The 17,642-nt window shown below is 40.6% G+C and overlaps 39 non-coding genes and 13 pseudogenes across 39 annotated transcripts; all 52 read left to right on the top strand.

Moving 5' to 3' along the window:
* The first annotated feature begins 123 nt into the window (after positions 1-123).
* LOC136681237 (5S ribosomal RNA) lies at positions 124-242 on the top strand (annotated as a pseudogene).
* A 222-nt stretch (positions 243-464) lies between these two features.
* Positions 465-583, top strand: LOC136681359 (5S ribosomal RNA). The gene has a single exon (XR_010797785.1). It is a non-coding gene; the product is annotated as a 5S ribosomal RNA (ribosomal RNA).
* A 222-nt stretch (positions 584-805) lies between these two features.
* LOC136681347 (5S ribosomal RNA) lies at positions 806-924 on the top strand. Its single transcript, XR_010797784.1, has one exon. It is a non-coding gene; the product is annotated as a 5S ribosomal RNA (ribosomal RNA).
* Positions 925-1,131: 207 nt separating this feature from the next.
* Positions 1,132-1,250, top strand: LOC136681334 (5S ribosomal RNA). Its single transcript, XR_010797783.1, has one exon. It is a non-coding gene; the product is annotated as a 5S ribosomal RNA (ribosomal RNA).
* A 222-nt stretch (positions 1,251-1,472) lies between these two features.
* LOC136681236 (5S ribosomal RNA) lies at positions 1,473-1,591 on the top strand (annotated as a pseudogene).
* Positions 1,592-1,813: 222 nt separating this feature from the next.
* LOC136681323 (5S ribosomal RNA) lies at positions 1,814-1,932 on the top strand. The gene has a single exon (XR_010797782.1). It is a non-coding gene; the product is annotated as a 5S ribosomal RNA (ribosomal RNA).
* A 207-nt stretch (positions 1,933-2,139) lies between these two features.
* LOC136681235 (5S ribosomal RNA) lies at positions 2,140-2,258 on the top strand (annotated as a pseudogene).
* A 222-nt stretch (positions 2,259-2,480) lies between these two features.
* Positions 2,481-2,599, top strand: LOC136681311 (5S ribosomal RNA). The gene has a single exon (XR_010797781.1). It is a non-coding gene; the product is annotated as a 5S ribosomal RNA (ribosomal RNA).
* A 222-nt stretch (positions 2,600-2,821) lies between these two features.
* On the top strand, positions 2,822-2,940 carry LOC136681298 (5S ribosomal RNA). Its single transcript, XR_010797779.1, has one exon. It is a non-coding gene; the product is annotated as a 5S ribosomal RNA (ribosomal RNA).
* Positions 2,941-3,147: 207 nt separating this feature from the next.
* On the top strand, positions 3,148-3,266 carry LOC136681285 (5S ribosomal RNA). The gene has a single exon (XR_010797778.1). It is a non-coding gene; the product is annotated as a 5S ribosomal RNA (ribosomal RNA).
* A 222-nt stretch (positions 3,267-3,488) lies between these two features.
* Positions 3,489-3,607, top strand: LOC136681274 (5S ribosomal RNA). The gene has a single exon (XR_010797777.1). It is a non-coding gene; the product is annotated as a 5S ribosomal RNA (ribosomal RNA).
* Positions 3,608-3,814: 207 nt separating this feature from the next.
* On the top strand, positions 3,815-3,933 carry LOC136681234 (5S ribosomal RNA; annotated as a pseudogene).
* Positions 3,934-4,155: 222 nt separating this feature from the next.
* On the top strand, positions 4,156-4,274 carry LOC136681263 (5S ribosomal RNA). Its single transcript, XR_010797776.1, has one exon. It is a non-coding gene; the product is annotated as a 5S ribosomal RNA (ribosomal RNA).
* A 207-nt stretch (positions 4,275-4,481) lies between these two features.
* LOC136681233 (5S ribosomal RNA) lies at positions 4,482-4,600 on the top strand (annotated as a pseudogene).
* Positions 4,601-4,822: 222 nt separating this feature from the next.
* On the top strand, positions 4,823-4,941 carry LOC136681251 (5S ribosomal RNA). Its single transcript, XR_010797775.1, has one exon. It is a non-coding gene; the product is annotated as a 5S ribosomal RNA (ribosomal RNA).
* A 222-nt stretch (positions 4,942-5,163) lies between these two features.
* LOC136681240 (5S ribosomal RNA) lies at positions 5,164-5,282 on the top strand. Its single transcript, XR_010797774.1, has one exon. It is a non-coding gene; the product is annotated as a 5S ribosomal RNA (ribosomal RNA).
* Positions 5,283-5,489: 207 nt separating this feature from the next.
* LOC136681229 (5S ribosomal RNA) lies at positions 5,490-5,608 on the top strand. The gene has a single exon (XR_010797773.1). It is a non-coding gene; the product is annotated as a 5S ribosomal RNA (ribosomal RNA).
* A 222-nt stretch (positions 5,609-5,830) lies between these two features.
* On the top strand, positions 5,831-5,949 carry LOC136681217 (5S ribosomal RNA). The gene has a single exon (XR_010797772.1). It is a non-coding gene; the product is annotated as a 5S ribosomal RNA (ribosomal RNA).
* Positions 5,950-6,156: 207 nt separating this feature from the next.
* Positions 6,157-6,275, top strand: LOC136681232 (5S ribosomal RNA; annotated as a pseudogene).
* A 222-nt stretch (positions 6,276-6,497) lies between these two features.
* Positions 6,498-6,616, top strand: LOC136680986 (5S ribosomal RNA). Its single transcript, XR_010797577.1, has one exon. It is a non-coding gene; the product is annotated as a 5S ribosomal RNA (ribosomal RNA).
* A 222-nt stretch (positions 6,617-6,838) lies between these two features.
* Positions 6,839-6,957, top strand: LOC136681231 (5S ribosomal RNA; annotated as a pseudogene).
* A 222-nt stretch (positions 6,958-7,179) lies between these two features.
* Positions 7,180-7,298, top strand: LOC136681206 (5S ribosomal RNA). The gene has a single exon (XR_010797771.1). It is a non-coding gene; the product is annotated as a 5S ribosomal RNA (ribosomal RNA).
* A 222-nt stretch (positions 7,299-7,520) lies between these two features.
* LOC136680975 (5S ribosomal RNA) lies at positions 7,521-7,639 on the top strand. The gene has a single exon (XR_010797566.1). It is a non-coding gene; the product is annotated as a 5S ribosomal RNA (ribosomal RNA).
* Positions 7,640-7,861: 222 nt separating this feature from the next.
* On the top strand, positions 7,862-7,980 carry LOC136681195 (5S ribosomal RNA). Its single transcript, XR_010797770.1, has one exon. It is a non-coding gene; the product is annotated as a 5S ribosomal RNA (ribosomal RNA).
* Positions 7,981-8,187: 207 nt separating this feature from the next.
* Positions 8,188-8,306, top strand: LOC136681230 (5S ribosomal RNA; annotated as a pseudogene).
* A 222-nt stretch (positions 8,307-8,528) lies between these two features.
* On the top strand, positions 8,529-8,647 carry LOC136681181 (5S ribosomal RNA). Its single transcript, XR_010797765.1, has one exon. It is a non-coding gene; the product is annotated as a 5S ribosomal RNA (ribosomal RNA).
* Positions 8,648-8,869: 222 nt separating this feature from the next.
* On the top strand, positions 8,870-8,988 carry LOC136681170 (5S ribosomal RNA). The gene has a single exon (XR_010797754.1). It is a non-coding gene; the product is annotated as a 5S ribosomal RNA (ribosomal RNA).
* Positions 8,989-9,195: 207 nt separating this feature from the next.
* LOC136681305 (5S ribosomal RNA) lies at positions 9,196-9,314 on the top strand. Its single transcript, XR_010797780.1, has one exon. It is a non-coding gene; the product is annotated as a 5S ribosomal RNA (ribosomal RNA).
* Positions 9,315-9,521: 207 nt separating this feature from the next.
* On the top strand, positions 9,522-9,640 carry LOC136681189 (5S ribosomal RNA). Its single transcript, XR_010797769.1, has one exon. It is a non-coding gene; the product is annotated as a 5S ribosomal RNA (ribosomal RNA).
* Positions 9,641-9,847: 207 nt separating this feature from the next.
* Positions 9,848-9,966, top strand: LOC136681158 (5S ribosomal RNA). The gene has a single exon (XR_010797743.1). It is a non-coding gene; the product is annotated as a 5S ribosomal RNA (ribosomal RNA).
* A 222-nt stretch (positions 9,967-10,188) lies between these two features.
* On the top strand, positions 10,189-10,307 carry LOC136680963 (5S ribosomal RNA). Its single transcript, XR_010797555.1, has one exon. It is a non-coding gene; the product is annotated as a 5S ribosomal RNA (ribosomal RNA).
* Positions 10,308-10,529: 222 nt separating this feature from the next.
* LOC136681147 (5S ribosomal RNA) lies at positions 10,530-10,648 on the top strand. Its single transcript, XR_010797732.1, has one exon. It is a non-coding gene; the product is annotated as a 5S ribosomal RNA (ribosomal RNA).
* A 207-nt stretch (positions 10,649-10,855) lies between these two features.
* LOC136681228 (5S ribosomal RNA) lies at positions 10,856-10,974 on the top strand (annotated as a pseudogene).
* Positions 10,975-11,196: 222 nt separating this feature from the next.
* On the top strand, positions 11,197-11,315 carry LOC136681136 (5S ribosomal RNA). Its single transcript, XR_010797721.1, has one exon. It is a non-coding gene; the product is annotated as a 5S ribosomal RNA (ribosomal RNA).
* Positions 11,316-11,536: 221 nt separating this feature from the next.
* On the top strand, positions 11,537-11,655 carry LOC136681125 (5S ribosomal RNA). Its single transcript, XR_010797710.1, has one exon. It is a non-coding gene; the product is annotated as a 5S ribosomal RNA (ribosomal RNA).
* A 207-nt stretch (positions 11,656-11,862) lies between these two features.
* Positions 11,863-11,981, top strand: LOC136681074 (5S ribosomal RNA). The gene has a single exon (XR_010797660.1). It is a non-coding gene; the product is annotated as a 5S ribosomal RNA (ribosomal RNA).
* A 207-nt stretch (positions 11,982-12,188) lies between these two features.
* On the top strand, positions 12,189-12,307 carry LOC136680957 (5S ribosomal RNA). The gene has a single exon (XR_010797549.1). It is a non-coding gene; the product is annotated as a 5S ribosomal RNA (ribosomal RNA).
* Positions 12,308-12,514: 207 nt separating this feature from the next.
* Positions 12,515-12,633, top strand: LOC136681114 (5S ribosomal RNA). The gene has a single exon (XR_010797699.1). It is a non-coding gene; the product is annotated as a 5S ribosomal RNA (ribosomal RNA).
* A 222-nt stretch (positions 12,634-12,855) lies between these two features.
* LOC136681103 (5S ribosomal RNA) lies at positions 12,856-12,974 on the top strand. The gene has a single exon (XR_010797688.1). It is a non-coding gene; the product is annotated as a 5S ribosomal RNA (ribosomal RNA).
* Positions 12,975-13,196: 222 nt separating this feature from the next.
* LOC136681091 (5S ribosomal RNA) lies at positions 13,197-13,315 on the top strand. Its single transcript, XR_010797677.1, has one exon. It is a non-coding gene; the product is annotated as a 5S ribosomal RNA (ribosomal RNA).
* A 222-nt stretch (positions 13,316-13,537) lies between these two features.
* On the top strand, positions 13,538-13,656 carry LOC136681080 (5S ribosomal RNA). The gene has a single exon (XR_010797666.1). It is a non-coding gene; the product is annotated as a 5S ribosomal RNA (ribosomal RNA).
* Positions 13,657-13,863: 207 nt separating this feature from the next.
* LOC136681227 (5S ribosomal RNA) lies at positions 13,864-13,982 on the top strand (annotated as a pseudogene).
* A 222-nt stretch (positions 13,983-14,204) lies between these two features.
* On the top strand, positions 14,205-14,323 carry LOC136681068 (5S ribosomal RNA). Its single transcript, XR_010797654.1, has one exon. It is a non-coding gene; the product is annotated as a 5S ribosomal RNA (ribosomal RNA).
* A 222-nt stretch (positions 14,324-14,545) lies between these two features.
* LOC136681056 (5S ribosomal RNA) lies at positions 14,546-14,664 on the top strand. The gene has a single exon (XR_010797643.1). It is a non-coding gene; the product is annotated as a 5S ribosomal RNA (ribosomal RNA).
* A 207-nt stretch (positions 14,665-14,871) lies between these two features.
* On the top strand, positions 14,872-14,990 carry LOC136681226 (5S ribosomal RNA; annotated as a pseudogene).
* A 222-nt stretch (positions 14,991-15,212) lies between these two features.
* On the top strand, positions 15,213-15,331 carry LOC136681045 (5S ribosomal RNA). The gene has a single exon (XR_010797632.1). It is a non-coding gene; the product is annotated as a 5S ribosomal RNA (ribosomal RNA).
* Positions 15,332-15,538: 207 nt separating this feature from the next.
* On the top strand, positions 15,539-15,657 carry LOC136681225 (5S ribosomal RNA; annotated as a pseudogene).
* Positions 15,658-15,879: 222 nt separating this feature from the next.
* On the top strand, positions 15,880-15,998 carry LOC136681034 (5S ribosomal RNA). The gene has a single exon (XR_010797621.1). It is a non-coding gene; the product is annotated as a 5S ribosomal RNA (ribosomal RNA).
* Positions 15,999-16,205: 207 nt separating this feature from the next.
* LOC136681021 (5S ribosomal RNA) lies at positions 16,206-16,324 on the top strand. The gene has a single exon (XR_010797610.1). It is a non-coding gene; the product is annotated as a 5S ribosomal RNA (ribosomal RNA).
* Positions 16,325-16,546: 222 nt separating this feature from the next.
* On the top strand, positions 16,547-16,664 carry LOC136681308 (5S ribosomal RNA; annotated as a pseudogene).
* A 206-nt stretch (positions 16,665-16,870) lies between these two features.
* Positions 16,871-16,989, top strand: LOC136681010 (5S ribosomal RNA). Its single transcript, XR_010797599.1, has one exon. It is a non-coding gene; the product is annotated as a 5S ribosomal RNA (ribosomal RNA).
* Positions 16,990-17,210: 221 nt separating this feature from the next.
* Positions 17,211-17,329, top strand: LOC136680998 (5S ribosomal RNA). Its single transcript, XR_010797588.1, has one exon. It is a non-coding gene; the product is annotated as a 5S ribosomal RNA (ribosomal RNA).
* The last annotated feature ends 313 nt before the right edge of the window (positions 17,330-17,642 follow it).

Genomic DNA, 17,642 nt, shown 5'->3' with positions numbered 1-17,642 from the left:
GAACTGGAAAGCCAATCATTTTTATTTGAGGTGTCAGGTGGTCTACCGTTTACAGGCAGCTCTAAAACAAGTATTACTCTTAGAAGAGTATATAGAAATAGTCTTCTACAGCCAGCAGTGATCGCTTACGGCCATACCACTCCTTGAAAGCCCGATCTCGTCTGATCTCGGAAGCGAAGAAGAGTTGGGCCTCGTTAGTACTTGGATGGGAGACTGCCTGGGAATACTAGGTGCTGTAAGCTTTTTAGCTTAAGCTTCTATTATAAAGGCAGTAACCACAGTCATTTAAACACAAGAGAAGAAGAAAACTTAAGAAAAAAAAAACAACAACAAAAAAAAACGAACTGGAAAGCCAATCATTTTTATTTGAGGTGTCAGGTGGTCTACCGTTTACAGGCAGCTCTAAAACAAGTATTACTCTTAGAAGAGTATATAGAAATAGTCTTCTACAGCCCCCAGTGATCGCTTACGGCCATACCACTCCTTGAAAGCCCGATCTCGTCTGATCTCGGAAGCGAAGAAGAGTTGGGCCTAGTTAGTACTTGGATGGGAGACTGCCTGGGAATACTAGGTGCTGTAAGCTTTTTAGCTTAAGCTTCTATTATAAAGGCAGTAACCACAGTCATGTAAACACAAGAGAAGAAGAAAACTTAAGAAAAAAAAAACAACAACAAAAAAAAACGAACTGGAAAGCCAATCATTTTTATTTGAGGTGTCAGGTGGTCTACCGTTTACAGGCAGCTCTAAAACAAGTATTACTCTTAGAAGAGTATATAGAAATAGTCTTCTACAGCCCCCAGTGATCGCTTACGGCCATACCACTCCTTGAAAGCCCGATCTCGTCTGATCTCGGAAGCGAAGAAGAGTTGGGCCTAGTTAGTACTTGGATGGGAGACTGCCTGGGAATACTAGGTGCTGTAAGCTTTTTAGCTTAAGCTTCTATTATAAAGACAGTAACCACAGTCATTTAAACACAAGAGAAGAAGAAAACTACAAAAAAAAAAAAACGAACTGGAAAGCCAATCATTTTTATTTGAGGTGTCAGGTGGTCTACCGTTTACAGGCAGCTCTAAAACAAGTATTACTCTTAGAAGAGTATATAGAAATAGTCTTCTACAGCCCCCAGTGATCGCTTACGGCCATACCACTCCTTGAAAGCCCGATCTCGTCTGATCTCGGAAGCGAAGAAGAGTTGGGCCTAGTTAGTACTTGGATGGGAGACTGCCTGGGAATACTAGGTGCTGTAAGCTTTTTAGCTTAAGCTTCTATTATAAAGGCAGTAACCACAGTCATGTAAACACAAGAGAAGAAGAAAACTTAAGAAAAAAAAAACAACAACAAAAAAAAACGAACTGGAAAGCCAATCATTTTTATTTGAGGTGTCAGGTGGTCTACCGTTTACAGGCAGCTCTAAAACAAGTATTACTCTTAGAAGAGTATATAGAAATAGTCTTCTACAGCCCCCAGTGATCGCTTACGGCCATACCACTCCTTGAAAGCCCGATCTCGTCTGATCTCGGAAGCGAAGAAGAGTTGGGCCTCGTTAGTACTTGGATGGGAGACTGCCTGGGAATACTAGGTGCTGTAAGCTTTTTAGCTTAAGCTTCTATTATAAAGGCAGTAACCACAGTCATTTAAACACAAGAGAAGAAGAAAACTTAAGAAAAAAAAAACAACAACAAAAAAAAACGAACTGGAAAGCCAATCATTTTTATTTGAGGTGTCAGGTGGTCTACCGTTTACAGGCAGCTCTAAAACAAGTATTACTCTTAGAAGAGTATATAGAAATAGTCTTCTACAGCCCCCAGTGATCGCTTACGGCCATACCACTCCTTGAAAGCCCGATCTCGTCTGATCTCGGAAGCGAAGAAGAGTTGGGCCTAGTTAGTACTTGGATGGGAGACTGCCTGGGAATACTAGGTGCTGTAAGCTTTTTAGCTTAAGCTTCTATTATAAAGACAGTAACCACAGTCATTTAAACACAAGAGAAGAAGAAAACTACAAAAAAAAAAAAACGAACTGGAAAGCCAATCATTTTTATTTGAGGTGTCAGGTGGTCTACCGTTTACAGGCAGCTCTAAAACAAGTATTACTCTTAGAAGAGTATATAGAAATAGTCTTCTACAGCCAGCAGTGATCGCTTACGGCCATACCACTCCTTGAAAGCCCGATCTCGTCTGATCTCGGAAGCGAAGAAGAGTTGGGCCTCGTTAGTACTTGGATGGGAGACTGCCTGGGAATACTAGGTGCTGTAAGCTTTTTAGCTTAAGCTTCTATTATAAAGGCAGTAACCACAGTCATTTAAACACAAGAGAAGAAGAAAACTTAAGAAAAAAAAAACAACAACAAAAAAAAACGAACTGGAAAGCCAATCATTTTTATTTGAGGTGTCAGGTGGTCTACCGTTTACAGGCAGCTCTAAAACAAGTATTACTCTTAGAAGAGTATATAGAAATAGTCTTCTACAGCCCCCAGTGATCGCTTACGGCCATACCACTCCTTGAAAGCCCGATCTCGTCTGATCTCGGAAGCGAAGAAGAGTTGGGCCTAGTTAGTACTTGGATGGGAGACTGCCTGGGAATACTAGGTGCTGTAAGCTTTTTAGCTTAAGCTTCTATTATAAAGGCAGTAACCACAGTCATGTAAACACAAGAGAAGAAGAAAACTTAAGAAAAAAAAAACAACAACAAAAAAAAACGAACTGGAAAGCCAATCATTTTTATTTGAGGTGTCAGGTGGTCTACCGTTTACAGGCAGCTCTAAAACAAGTATTACTCTTAGAAGAGTATATAGAAATAGTCTTCTACAGCCCCCAGTGATCGCTTACGGCCATACCACTCCTTGAAAGCCCGATCTCGTCTGATCTCGGAAGCGAAGAAGAGTTGGGCCTAGTTAGTACTTGGATGGGAGACTGCCTGGGAATACTAGGTGCTGTAAGCTTTTTAGCTTAAGCTTCTATTATAAAGACAGTAACCACAGTCATTTAAACACAAGAGAAGAAGAAAACTACAAAAAAAAAAAAACGAACTGGAAAGCCAATCATTTTTATTTGAGGTGTCAGGTGGTCTACCGTTTACAGGCAGCTCTAAAACAAGTATTACTCTTAGAAGAGTATATAGAAATAGTCTTCTACAGCCCCCAGTGATCGCTTACGGCCATACCACTCCTTGAAAGCCCGATCTCGTCTGATCTCGGAAGCGAAGAAGAGTTGGGCCTAGTTAGTACTTGGATGGGAGACTGCCTGGGAATACTAGGTGCTGTAAGCTTTTTAGCTTAAGCTTCTATTATAAAGGCAGTAACCACAGTCATGTAAACACAAGAGAAGAAGAAAACTTAAGAAAAAAAAAACAACAACAAAAAAAAACGAACTGGAAAGCCAATCATTTTTATTTGAGGTGTCAGGTGGTCTACCGTTTACAGGCAGCTCTAAAACAAGTATTACTCTTAGAAGAGTATATAGAAATAGTCTTCTACAGCCCCCAGTGATCGCTTACGGCCATACCACTCCTTGAAAGCCCGATCTCGTCTGATCTCGGAAGCGAAGAAGAGTTGGGCCTAGTTAGTACTTGGATGGGAGACTGCCTGGGAATACTAGGTGCTGTAAGCTTTTTAGCTTAAGCTTCTATTATAAAGACAGTAACCACAGTCATTTAAACACAAGAGAAGAAGAAAACTACAAAAAAAAAAAAACGAACTGGAAAGCCAATCATTTTTATTTGAGGTGTCAGGTGGTCTACCGTTTACAGGCAGCTCTAAAACAAGTATTACTCTTAGAAGAGTATATAGAAATAGTCTTCTACAGCCAGCAGTGATCGCTTACGGCCATACCACTCCTTGAAAGCCCGATCTCGTCTGATCTCGGAAGCGAAGAAGAGTTGGGCCTCGTTAGTACTTGGATGGGAGACTGCCTGGGAATACTAGGTGCTGTAAGCTTTTTAGCTTAAGCTTCTATTATAAAGGCAGTAACCACAGTCATTTAAACACAAGAGAAGAAGAAAACTTAAGAAAAAAAAAACAACAACAAAAAAAAACGAACTGGAAAGCCAATCATTTTTATTTGAGGTGTCAGGTGGTCTACCGTTTACAGGCAGCTCTAAAACAAGTATTACTCTTAGAAGAGTATATAGAAATAGTCTTCTACAGCCCCCAGTGATCGCTTACGGCCATACCACTCCTTGAAAGCCCGATCTCGTCTGATCTCGGAAGCGAAGAAGAGTTGGGCCTAGTTAGTACTTGGATGGGAGACTGCCTGGGAATACTAGGTGCTGTAAGCTTTTTAGCTTAAGCTTCTATTATAAAGACAGTAACCACAGTCATTTAAACACAAGAGAAGAAGAAAACTACAAAAAAAAAAAAACGAACTGGAAAGCCAATCATTTTTATTTGAGGTGTCAGGTGGTCTACCGTTTACAGGCAGCTCTAAAACAAGTATTACTCTTAGAAGAGTATATAGAAATAGTCTTCTACAGCCAGCAGTGATCGCTTACGGCCATACCACTCCTTGAAAGCCCGATCTCGTCTGATCTCGGAAGCGAAGAAGAGTTGGGCCTCGTTAGTACTTGGATGGGAGACTGCCTGGGAATACTAGGTGCTGTAAGCTTTTTAGCTTAAGCTTCTATTATAAAGGCAGTAACCACAGTCATTTAAACACAAGAGAAGAAGAAAACTTAAGAAAAAAAAAACAACAACAAAAAAAAACGAACTGGAAAGCCAATCATTTTTATTTGAGGTGTCAGGTGGTCTACCGTTTACAGGCAGCTCTAAAACAAGTATTACTCTTAGAAGAGTATATAGAAATAGTCTTCTACAGCCCCCAGTGATCGCTTACGGCCATACCACTCCTTGAAAGCCCGATCTCGTCTGATCTCGGAAGCGAAGAAGAGTTGGGCCTAGTTAGTACTTGGATGGGAGACTGCCTGGGAATACTAGGTGCTGTAAGCTTTTTAGCTTAAGCTTCTATTATAAAGGCAGTAACCACAGTCATGTAAACACAAGAGAAGAAGAAAACTTAAGAAAAAAAAAACAACAACAAAAAAAAACGAACTGGAAAGCCAATCATTTTTATTTGAGGTGTCAGGTGGTCTACCGTTTACAGGCAGCTCTAAAACAAGTATTACTCTTAGAAGAGTATATAGAAATAGTCTTCTACAGCCCCCAGTGATCGCTTACGGCCATACCACTCCTTGAAAGCCCGATCTCGTCTGATCTCGGAAGCGAAGAAGAGTTGGGCCTAGTTAGTACTTGGATGGGAGACTGCCTGGGAATACTAGGTGCTGTAAGCTTTTTAGCTTAAGCTTCTATTATAAAGACAGTAACCACAGTCATTTAAACACAAGAGAAGAAGAAAACTACAAAAAAAAAAAAACGAACTGGAAAGCCAATCATTTTTATTTGAGGTGTCAGGTGGTCTACCGTTTACAGGCAGCTCTAAAACAAGTATTACTCTTAGAAGAGTATATAGAAATAGTCTTCTACAGCCCCCAGTGATCGCTTACGGCCATACCACTCCTTGAAAGCCCGATCTCGTCTGATCTCGGAAGCGAAGAAGAGTTGGGCCTAGTTAGTACTTGGATGGGAGACTGCCTGGGAATACTAGGTGCTGTAAGCTTTTTAGCTTAAGCTTCTATTATAAAGGCAGTAACCACAGTCATGTAAACACAAGAGAAGAAGAAAACTTAAGAAAAAAAAAACAACAACAAAAAAAAACGAACTGGAAAGCCAATCATTTTTATTTGAGGTGTCAGGTGGTCTACCGTTTACAGGCAGCTCTAAAACAAGTATTACTCTTAGAAGAGTATATAGAAATAGTCTTCTACAGCCCCCAGTGATCGCTTACGGCCATACCACTCCTTGAAAGCCCGATCTCGTCTGATCTCGGAAGCGAAGAAGAGTTGGGCCTAGTTAGTACTTGGATGGGAGACTGCCTGGGAATACTAGGTGCTGTAAGCTTTTTAGCTTAAGCTTCTATTATAAAGACAGTAACCACAGTCATTTAAACACAAGAGAAGAAGAAAACTACAAAAAAAAAAAAACGAACTGGAAAGCCAATCATTTTTATTTGAGGTGTCAGGTGGTCTACCGTTTACAGGCAGCTCTAAAACAAGTATTACTCTTAGAAGAGTATATAGAAATAGTCTTCTACAGCCAGCAGTGATCGCTTACGGCCATACCACTCCTTGAAAGCCCGATCTCGTCTGATCTCGGAAGCGAAGAAGAGTTGGGCCTCGTTAGTACTTGGATGGGAGACTGCCTGGGAATACTAGGTGCTGTAAGCTTTTTAGCTTAAGCTTCTATTATAAAGGCAGTAACCACAGTCATTTAAACACAAGAGAAGAAGAAAACTTAAGAAAAAAAAAACAACAACAAAAAAAAACGAACTGGAAAGCCAATCATTTTTATTTGAGGTGTCAGGTGGTCTACCGTTTACAGGCAGCTCTAAAACAAGTATTACTCTTAGAAGAGTATATAGAAATAGTCTTCTACAGCCCCCAGTGATCGCTTACGGCCATACCACTCCTGGAAAGCCCGATCTCGTCTGATCTCGGAAGCGAAGAAGAGTTGGGCCTAGTTAGTACTTGGATGGGAGACTGCCTGGGAATACTAGGTGCTGTAAGCTTTTTAGCTTAAGCTTCTATTATAAAGGCAGTAACCACAGTCATGTAAACACAAGAGAAGAAGAAAACTTAAGAAAAAAAAAACAACAACAAAAAAAAACGAACTGGAAAGCCAATCATTTTTATTTGAGGTGTCAGGTGGTCTACCGTTTACAGGCAGCTCTAAAACAAGTATTACTCTTAGAAGAGTATATAGAAATAGTCTTCTACAGCCCCCAGTGATCGCTTACGGCCATACCACTCCTTGAAAGCCCGATCTCGTCTGATCTCGGAAGCGAAGAAGAGTTGGGCCTCGTTAGTACTTGGATGGGAGACTGCCTGGGAATACTAGGTGCTGTAAGCTTTTTAGCTTAAGCTTCTATTATAAAGGCAGTAACCACAGTCATTTAAACACAAGAGAAGAAGAAAACTTAAGAAAAAAAAAACAACAACAAAAAAAAACGAACTGGAAAGCCAATCATTTTTATTTGAGGTGTCAGGTGGTCTACCGTTTACAGGCAGCTCTAAAACAAGTATTACTCTTAGAAGAGTATATAGAAATAGTCTTCTACAGCCCCCAGTGATCGCTTACGGCCATACCACTCCTTGAAAGCCCGATCTCGTCTGATCTCGGAAGCGAAGAAGAGTTGGGCCTAGTTAGTACTTGGATGGGAGACTGCCTGGGAATACTAGGTGCTGTAAGCTTTTTAGCTTAAGCTTCTATTATAAAGGCAGTAACCACAGTCATGTAAACACAAGAGAAGAAGAAAACTTAAGAAAAAAAAAACAACAACAAAAAAAAACGAACTGGAAAGCCAATCATTTTTATTTGAGGTGTCAGGTGGTCTACCGTTTACAGGCAGCTCTAAAACAAGTATTACTCTTAGAAGAGTATATAGAAATAGTCTTCTACAGCCCCCAGTGATCGCTTACGGCCATACCACTCCTGGAAAGCCCGATCTCGTCTGATCTCGGAAGCGAAGAAGAGTTGGGCCTAGTTAGTACTTGGATGGGAGACTGCCTGGGAATACTAGGTGCTGTAAGCTTTTTAGCTTAAGCTTCTATTATAAAGGCAGTAACCACAGTCATGTAAACACAAGAGAAGAAGAAAACTTAAGAAAAAAAAAACAACAACAAAAAAAAACGAACTGGAAAGCCAATCATTTTTATTTGAGGTGTCAGGTGGTCTACCGTTTACAGGCAGCTCTAAAACAAGTATTACTCTTAGAAGAGTATATAGAAATAGTCTTCTACAGCCCCCAGTGATCGCTTACGGCCATACCACTCCTTGAAAGCCCGATCTCGTCTGATCTCGGAAGCGAAGAAGAGTTGGGCCTAGTTAGTACTTGGATGGGAGACTGCCTGGGAATACTAGGTGCTGTAAGCTTTTTAGCTTAAGCTTCTATTATAAAGACAGTAACCACAGTCATTTAAACACAAGAGAAGAAGAAAACTACAAAAAAAAAAAAACGAACTGGAAAGCCAATCATTTTTATTTGAGGTGTCAGGTGGTCTACCGTTTACAGGCAGCTCTAAAACAAGTATTACTCTTAGAAGAGTATATAGAAATAGTCTTCTACAGCCAGCAGTGATCGCTTACGGCCATACCACTCCTTGAAAGCCCGATCTCGTCTGATCTCGGAAGCGAAGAAGAGTTGGGCCTCGTTAGTACTTGGATGGGAGACTGCCTGGGAATACTAGGTGCTGTAAGCTTTTTAGCTTAAGCTTCTATTATAAAGGCAGTAACCACAGTCATTTAAACACAAGAGAAGAAGAAAACTTAAGAAAAAAAAAACAACAACAAAAAAAAACGAACTGGAAAGCCAATCATTTTTATTTGAGGTGTCAGGTGGTCTACCGTTTACAGGCAGCTCTAAAACAAGTATTACTCTTAGAAGAGTATATAGAAATAGTCTTCTACAGCCCCCAGTGATCGCTTACGGCCATACCACTCCTTGAAAGCCCGATCTCGTCTGATCTCGGAAGCGAAGAAGAGTTGGGCCTAGTTAGTACTTGGATGGGAGACTGCCTGGGAATACTAGGTGCTGTAAGCTTTTTAGCTTAAGCTTCTATTATAAAGGCAGTAACCACAGTCATGTAAACACAAGAGAAGAAGAAAACTTAAGAAAAAAAAAACAACAACAAAAAAAAACGAACTGGAAAGCCAATCATTTTTATTTGAGGTGTCAGGTGGTCTACCGTTTACAGGCAGCTCTAAAACAAGTATTACTCTTAGAAGAGTATATAGAAATAGTCTTCTACAGCCCCCAGTGATCGCTTACGGCCATACCACTCCTTGAAAGCCCGATCTCGTCTGATCTCGGAAGCGAAGAAGAGTTGGGCCTAGTTAGTACTTGGATGGGAGACTGCCTGGGAATACTAGGTGCTGTAAGCTTTTTAGCTTAAGCTTCTATTATAAAGACAGTAACCACAGTCATTTAAACACAAGAGAGGAAGAAAACTACAAAAAAAAAAAAACGAACTGGAAAGCCAATCATTTTCATTTGAGGTGTCAGGTGGTCTACCGTTTACAGGCAGCTCTAAAACAAGTATTACTCTTAGAAGAGTATATAGAAATAGTCTTCTACAGCCAGCAGTGATCGCTTACGGCCATACCACTCCTTGAAAGCCCGATCCCGTCTGATCTCGGAAGCGAAGAAGAGTTGGGCCTAGTTAGTACTTGGATGGGAGACTGCCTGGGAATACTAGGTGCTGTAAGCTTTTTAGCTTAAGCTTCTATTATAAAGACAGTAACCACAGTCATTTAAACACAAGAGAAGAAGAAAACTACAAAAAAAAAAAAACGAACTGGAAAGCCAATCATTTTCATTTGAGGTGTCAGGTGGTCTACCGTTTACAGGCAGCTCTAAAACAAGTATTACTCTTAGAAGAGTATATAGAAATAGTCTTCTACAGCCAGCAGTGATCGCTTACGGCCATACCACTCCTTGAAAGCCCGATCCCGTCTGATCTCGGAAGCGAAGAAGAGTTGGGCCTAGTTAGTACTTGGATGGGAGACTGCCTGGGAATACTAGGTGCTGTAAGCTTTTTAGCTTAAGCTTCTATTATAAAGACAGTAACCACAGTCATTTAAACACAAGAGAAGAAGAAAACTACAAAAAAAAAAAAACGAACTGGAAAGCCAATCATTTTCATTTGAGGTGTCAGGTGGTCTACCGTTTACAGGCAGCTCTAAAACAAGTATTACTCTTAGAAGAGTATATAGAAATAGTCTTCTACAGCCCCCAGTGATCGCTTACGGCCATACCACTCCTTGAAAGCCCGATCTCGTCTGATCTCGGAAGCGAAGAAGAGTTGGGCCTAGTTAGTACTTGGATGGGAGACTGCCTGGGAATACTAGGTGCTGTAAGCTTTTTAGCTTAAGCTTCTATTATAAAGGCAGTAACCACAGTCATGTAAACACAAGAGAAGAAGAAAACTTAAGAAAAAAAAAACAACAACAAAAAAAAACGAACTGGAAAGCCAATCATTTTTATTTGAGGTGTCAGGTGGTCTACCGTTTACAGGCAGCTCTAAAACAAGTATTACTCTTAGAAGAGTATATAGAAATAGTCTTCTACAGCCCCCAGTGATCGCTTACGGCCATACCACTCCTGGAAAGCCCGATCTCGTCTGATCTCGGAAGCGAAGAAGAGTTGGGCCTAGTTAGTACTTGGATGGGAGACTGCCTGGGAATACTAGGTGCTGTAAGCTTTTTAGCTTAAGCTTCTATTATAAAGGCAGTAACCACAGTCATGTAAACACAAGAGAAGAAGAAAACTTAAGAAAAAAAAAACAACAACAAAAAAAAACGAACTGGAAAGCCAATCATTTTTATTTGAGGTGTCAGGTGGTCTACCGTTTACAGGCAGCTCTAAAACAAGTATTACTCTTAGAAGAGTATATAGAAATAGTCTTCTACAGCCCCCAGTGATCGCTTACGGCCATACCACTCCTTGAAAGCCCGATCTCGTCTGATCTCGGAAGCGAAGAAGAGTTGGGCCTAGTTAGTACTTGGATGGGAGACTGCCTGGGAATACTAGGTGCTGTAAGCTTTTTAGCTTAAGCTTCTATTATAAAGACAGTAACCACAGTCATTTAAACACAAGAGAAGAAGAAAACTACAAAAAAAAAAAAACGAACTGGAAAGCCAATCATTTTTATTTGAGGTGTCAGGTGGTCTACCGTTTACAGGCAGCTCTAAAACAAGTATTACTCTTAGAAGAGTATATAGAAATAGTCTTCTACAGCCAGCAGTGATCGCTTACGGCCATACCACTCCTTGAAAGCCCGATCTCGTCTGATCTCGGAAGCGAAGAAGAGTTGGGCCTCGTTAGTACTTGGATGGGAGACTGCCTGGGAATACTAGGTGCTGTAAGCTTTTTAGCTTAAGCTTCTATTATAAAGGCAGTAACCACAGTCATTTAAACACAAGAGAAGAAGAAAACTTAAGAAAAAAAAAACAACAACAAAAAAAAACGAACTGGAAAGCCAATCATTTTTATTTGAGGTGTCAGGTGGTCTACCGTTTACAGGCAGCTCTAAAACAAGTATTACTCTTAGAAGAGTATATAGAAATAGTCTTCTACAGCCCCCAGTGATCGCTTACGGCCATACCACTCCTTGAAAGCCCGATCTCGTCTGATCTCGGAAGCGAAGAAGAGTTGGGCCTAGTTAGTACTTGGATGGGAGACTGCCTGGGAATACTAGGTGCTGTAAGCTTTTTAGCTTAAGCTTCTATTATAAAGGCAGTAACCACAGTCATGTAAACACAAGAGAAGAAGAAAACTTAAGAAAAAAAAACAACAACAAAAAAAAACGAACTGGAAAGCCAATCATTTTTATTTGAGGTGTCAGGTGGTCTACCGTTTACAGGCAGCTCTAAAACAAGTATTACTCTTAGAAGAGTATATAGAAATAGTCTTCTACAGCCCCCAGTGATCGCTTACGGCCATACCACTCCTTGAAAGCCCGATCTCGTCTGATCTCGGAAGCGAAGAAGAGTTGGGCCTAGTTAGTACTTGGATGGGAGACTGCCTGGGAATACTAGGTGCTGTAAGCTTTTTAGCTTAAGCTTCTATTATAAAGACAGTAACCACAGTCATTTAAACACAAGAGAGGAAGAAAACTACAAAAAAAAAAAAACGAACTGGAAAGCCAATCATTTTCATTTGAGGTGTCAGGTGGTCTACCGTTTACAGGCAGCTCTAAAACAAGTATTACTCTTAGAAGAGTATATAGAAATAGTCTTCTACAGCCAGCAGTGATCGCTTACGGCCATACCACTCCTTGAAAGCCCGATCCCGTCTGATCTCGGAAGCGAAGAAGAGTTGGGCCTAGTTAGTACTTGGATGGGAGACTGCCTGGGAATACTAGGTGCTGTAAGCTTTTTAGCTTAAGCTTCTATTATAAAGACAGTAACCACAGTCATTTAAACACAAGAGAAGAAGAAAACTACAAAAAAAAAAAAACGAACTGGAAAGCCAATCATTTTCATTTGAGGTGTCAGGTGGTCTACCGTTTACAGGCAGCTCTAAAACAAGTATTACTCTTAGAAGAGTATATAGAAATAGTCTTCTACAGCCAGCAGTGATCGCTTACGGCCATACCACTCCTTGAAAGCCCGATCCCGTCTGATCTCGGAAGCGAAGAAGAGTTGGGCCTAGTTAGTACTTGGATGGGAGACTGCCTGGGAATACTAGGTGCTGTAAGCTTTTTAGCTTAAGCTTCTATTATAAAGACAGTAACCACAGTCATTTAAACACAAGAGAAGAAGAAAACTACAAAAAAAAAAAAACGAACTGGAAAGCCAATCATTTTCATTTGAGGTGTCAGGTGGTCTACCGTTTACAGGCAGCTCTAAAACAAGTATTACTCTTAGAAGAGTATATAGAAATAGTCTTCTACAGCCCCCAGTGATCGCTTACGGCCATACCACTCCTTGAAAGCCCGATCTCGTCTGATCTCGGAAGCGAAGAAGAGTTGGGCCTAGTTAGTACTTGGATGGGAGACTGCCTGGGAATACTAGGTGCTGTAAGCTTTTTAGCTTAAGCTTCTATTATAAAGGCAGTAACCACAGTCATGTAAACACAAGAGAAGAAGAAAACTTAAGAAAAAAAAAACAACAACAAAAAAAAACGAACTGGAAAGCCAATCATTTTTATTTGAGGTGTCAGGTGGTCTACCGTTTACAGGCAGCTCTAAAACAAGTATTACTCTTAGAAGAGTATATAGAAATAGTCTTCTACAGCCCCCAGTGATCGCTTACGGCCATACCACTCCTTGAAAGCCCGATCTCGTCTGATCTCGGAAGCGAAGAAGAGTTGGGCCTAGTTAGTACTTGGATGGGAGACTGCCTGGGAATACTAGGTGCTGTAAGCTTTTTAGCTTAAGCTTCTATTATAAAGGCAGTAACCACAGTCATTTAAACACAAGAGAAGAAGAAAACTTAAGAAAAAAAAAACAACAACAAAAAAAAACGAACTGGAAAGCCAATCATTTTTATTTGAGGTGTCAGGTGGTCTACCGTTTACAGGCAGCTCTAAAACAAGTATTACTCTTAGAAGAGTATATAGAAATAGTCTTCTACAGCCCCCAGTGATCGCTTACGGCCATACCACTCCTTGAAAGCCCGATCTCGTCTGATCTCGGAAGCGAAGAAGAGTTGGGCCTAGTTAGTACTTGGATGGGAGACTGCCTGGGAATACTAGGTGCTGTAAGCTTTTTAGCTTAAGCTTCTATTATAAAGGCAGTAACCACAGTCATGTAAACACAAGAGAAGAAGAAAACTTAAGAAAAAAAAAACAACAACAAAAAAAAACGAACTGGAAAGCCAATCATTTTTATTTGAGGTGTCAGGTGGTCTACCGTTTACAGGCAGCTCTAAAACAAGTATTACTCTTAGAAGAGTATATAGAAATAGTCTTCTACAGCCCCCAGTGATCGCTTACGGCCATACCACTCCTTGAAAGCCCGATCTCGTCTGATCTCGGAAGCGAAGAAGAGTTGGGCCTAGTTAGTACTTGGATGGGAGACTGCCTGGGAATACTAGGTGCTGTAAGCTTTTTAGCTTAAGCTTCTATTATAAAGACAGTAACCACAGTCATTTAAACACAAGAGAAGAAGAAAACTACAAAAAAAAAAAAACGAACTGGAAAGCCAATCATTTTTATTTGAGGTGTCAGGTGGTCTACCGTTTACAGGCAGCTCTAAAACAAGTATTACTCTTAGAAGAGTATATAGAAATAGTCTTCTACAGCCAGCAGTGATCGCTTACGGCCATACCACTCCTTGAAAGCCCGATCTCGTCTGATCTCGGAAGCGAAGAAGAGTTGGGCCTCGTTAGTACTTGGATGGGAGACTGCCTGGGAATACTAGGTGCTGTAAGCTTTTTAGCTTAAGCTTCTATTATAAAGGCAGTAACCACAGTCATTTAAACACAAGAGAAGAAGAAAACTTAAGAAAAAAAAAACAACAACAAAAAAAAACGAACTGGAAAGCCAATCATTTTTATTTGAGGTGTCAGGTGGTCTACCGTTTACAGGCAGCTCTAAAACAAGTATTACTCTTAGAAGAGTATATAGAAATAGTCTTCTACAGCCCCCAGTGATCGCTTACGGCCATACCACTCCTTGAAAGCCCGATCTCGTCTGATCTCGGAAGCGAAGAAGAGTTGGGCCTAGTTAGTACTTGGATGGGAGACTGCCTGGGAATACTAGGTGCTGTAAGCTTTTTAGCTTAAGCTTCTATTATAAAGGCAGTAACCACAGTCATGTAAACACAAGAGAAGAAGAAAACTTAAGAAAAAAAAAACAACAACAAAAAAAAACGAACTGGAAAGCCAATCATTTTTATTTGAGGTGTCAGGTGGTCTACCGTTTACAGGCAGCTCTAAAACAAGTATTACTCTTAGAAGAGTATATAGAAATAGTCTTCTACAGCCCCCAGTGATCGCTTACGGCCATACCACTCCTTGAAAGCCCGATCTCGTCTGATCTCGGAAGCGAAGAAGAGTTGGGCCTAGTTAGTACTTGGATGGGAGACTGCCTGGGAATACTAGGTGCTGTAAGCTTTTTAGCTTAAGCTTCTATTATAAAGACAGTAACCACAGTCATTTAAACACAAGAGAAGAAGAAAACTACAAAAAAAAAAAAACGAACTGGAAAGCCAATCATTTTTATTTGAGGTGTCAGGTGGTCTACCGTTTACAGGCAGCTCTAAAACAAGTATTACTCTTAGAAGAGTATATAGAAATAGTCTTCTACAGCCAGCAGTGATCGCTTACGGCCATACCACTCCTTGAAAGCCCGATCTCGTCTGATCTCGGAAGCGAAGAAGAGTTGGGCCTCGTTAGTACTTGGATGGGAGACTGCCTGGGAATACTAGGTGCTGTAAGCTTTTTAGCTTAAGCTTCTATTATAAAGGCAGTAACCACAGTCATTTAAACACAAGAGAAGAAGAAAACTTAAGAAAAAAAAAACAACAACAAAAAAAAACGAACTGGAAAGCCAATCATTTTTATTTGAGGTGTCAGGTGGTCTACCGTTTACAGGCAGCTCTAAAACAAGTATTACTCTTAGAAGAGTATATAGAAATAGTCTTCTACAGCCCCCAGTGATCGCTTACGGCCATACCACTCCTTGAAAGCCCGATCTCGTCTGATCTCGGAAGCGAAGAAGAGTTGGGCCTAGTTAGTACTTGGATGGGAGACTGCCTGGGAATACTAGGTGCTGTAAGCTTTTTAGCTTAAGCTTCTATTATAAAGACAGTAACCACAGTCATTTAAACACAAGAGAAGAAGAAAACTACAAAAAAAAAAAAACGAACTGGAAAGCCAATCATTTTTATTTGAGGTGTCAGGTGGTCTACCGTTTACAGGCAGCTCTAAAACAAGTATTACTCTTAGAAGAGTATATAGAAATAGTCTTCTACAGCCAGCAGTGATCGCTTACGGCCATACCACTCCTTGAAAGCCCGATCTCGTCTGATCTCGGAAGCGAAGAAGAGTTGGGCCTCGTTAGTACTTGGATGGGAGACTGCCTGGGAATACTAGGTGCTGTAAGCTTTTTAGCTTAAGCTTCTATTATAAAGGCAGTAACCACAGTCATTTAAACACAAGAGAAGAAGAAAACTTAAGAAAAAAAAAACAACAACAAAAAAAAACGAACTGGAAAGCCAATCATTTTTATTTGAGGTGTCAGGTGGTCTACCGTTTACAGGCAGCTCTAAAACAAGTATTACTCTTAGAAGAGTATATAGAAATAGTCTTCTACAGCCCCCAGTGATCGCTTACGGCCATACCACTCCTTGAAAGCCCGATCTCGTCTGATCTCGGAAGCGAAGAAGAGTTGGGCCTAGTTAGTACTTGGATGGGAGACTGCCTGGGAATACTAGGTGCTGTAAGCTTTTTAGCTTAAGCTTCTATTATAAAGACAGTAACCACAGTCATTTAAACACAAGAGAAGAAGAAAACTACAAAAAAAAAAAAACGAACTGGAAAGCCAATCATTTTTATTTGAGGTGTCAGGTGGTCTACCGTTTACAGGCAGCTCTAAAACAAGTATTACTCTTAGAAGAGTATATAGAAATAGTCTTCTACAGCCCCCAGTGATCGCTTACGGCCATACCACTCCTTGAAAGCCCGATCTCGTCTGATCTCGGAAGCGAAGAAGAGTTGGGCCTAGTTAGTACTTGGATGGGAGACTGCCTGGGAATACTAGGTGCTGTAAGCTTTTTAGCTTAAGCTTCTATTATAAAGGCAGTAACCACAGTCATGTAAACACAAGAGAAGAAGAAAACTTAAGAAAAAAAAAACAACAACAAAAAAAAACGAACTGGAAAGCCAATCATTTTTATTTGAGGTGTCAGGTGGTCTACCGTTTACAGGCAGCTCTAAAACAAGTATTACTCTTAGAAGAGTATATAGAAATAGTCTTCTACAGCCCCCAGTGATCGCTTACGGCCATACCACTCCTTGAAAGCCGATCTCGTCTGATCTCGGAAGCGAAGAAGAGTTGGGCCTAGTTAGTACTTGGATGGGAGACTGCCTGGGAATACTAGGTGCTGTAAGCTTTTTAGCTTAAGCTTCTATTATAAAGACAGTAACCACAGTCATTTAAACACAAGAGAAGAAGAAAACTACAAAAAAAAAAAACGAACTGGAAAGCCAATCATTTTTATTTGAGGTGTCAGGTGGTCTACCGTTTACAGGCAGCTCTAAAACAAGTATTACTCTTAGAAGAGTATATAGAAATAGTCTTCTACAGCCCCCAGTGATCGCTTACGGCCATACCACTCCTTGAAAGCCCGATCTCGTCTGATCTCGGAAGCGAAGAAGAGTTGGGCCTAGTTAGTACTTGGATGGGAGACTGCCTGGGAATACTAGGTGCTGTAAGCTTTTTAGCTTAAGCTTCTATTATAAAGGCAGTAACCACAGTCATGTAACACAAGAGAAGAAGAAAACTTAAGAAAAAAAAAACAACAACAAAAAAAAACGAACTGGAAAGCCAATCATTTTTATTTGAGGTGTCAGGTGGTCTACCGTTTACAGGCAGCTCTAAAACAAGTATTACTCTTAGAAGAGTATATAGAAATAGTCTTCTACAGCCCCCAGTGATCGCTTACGGCCATACCACTCCTTGAAAGCCCGATCTCGTCTGATCTCGGAAGCGAAGAAGAGTTGGGCCTAGTTAGTACTTGGATGGGAGACTGCCTGGGAATACTAGGTGCTGTAAGCTTTTTAGCTTAAGCTTCTATTATAAAGGCAGTAACCACAGTCATGTAAACACAAGAGAAGAAGAAAACTTAAGAAAAAAAAAACAACAACAAAAAAAACGAACTGGAAAGCCAATCATTTTTATTTGAGGTGTCAGGTGGTCTACCGTTTACAGGCAGCTCTAAAACAAGTATTACTCTTAGAAGAGTATATAGAAATAGTCTTCTACAGCCCCCAGTGATCGCTTACGGCCATACCACTCCTTGAAAGCCCGATCTCGTCTGATCTCGGAAGCGAAGAAGAGTTGGGCCTAGTTAGTAAATCTGATAGAGTGT

The sequence above is a fragment of the Hoplias malabaricus genome, unplaced genomic scaffold (assembly GCF_029633855.1).
Source record: "Hoplias malabaricus isolate fHopMal1 unplaced genomic scaffold, fHopMal1.hap1 scaffold_105, whole genome shotgun sequence".
Classification (NCBI taxonomy): Eukaryota; Metazoa; Chordata; class Actinopteri; order Characiformes; family Erythrinidae; genus Hoplias; species Hoplias malabaricus.
The sequence above is the reverse complement of the archived record's forward strand: the minus strand, read 5'-3'. Positions and strand labels throughout refer to the sequence as shown.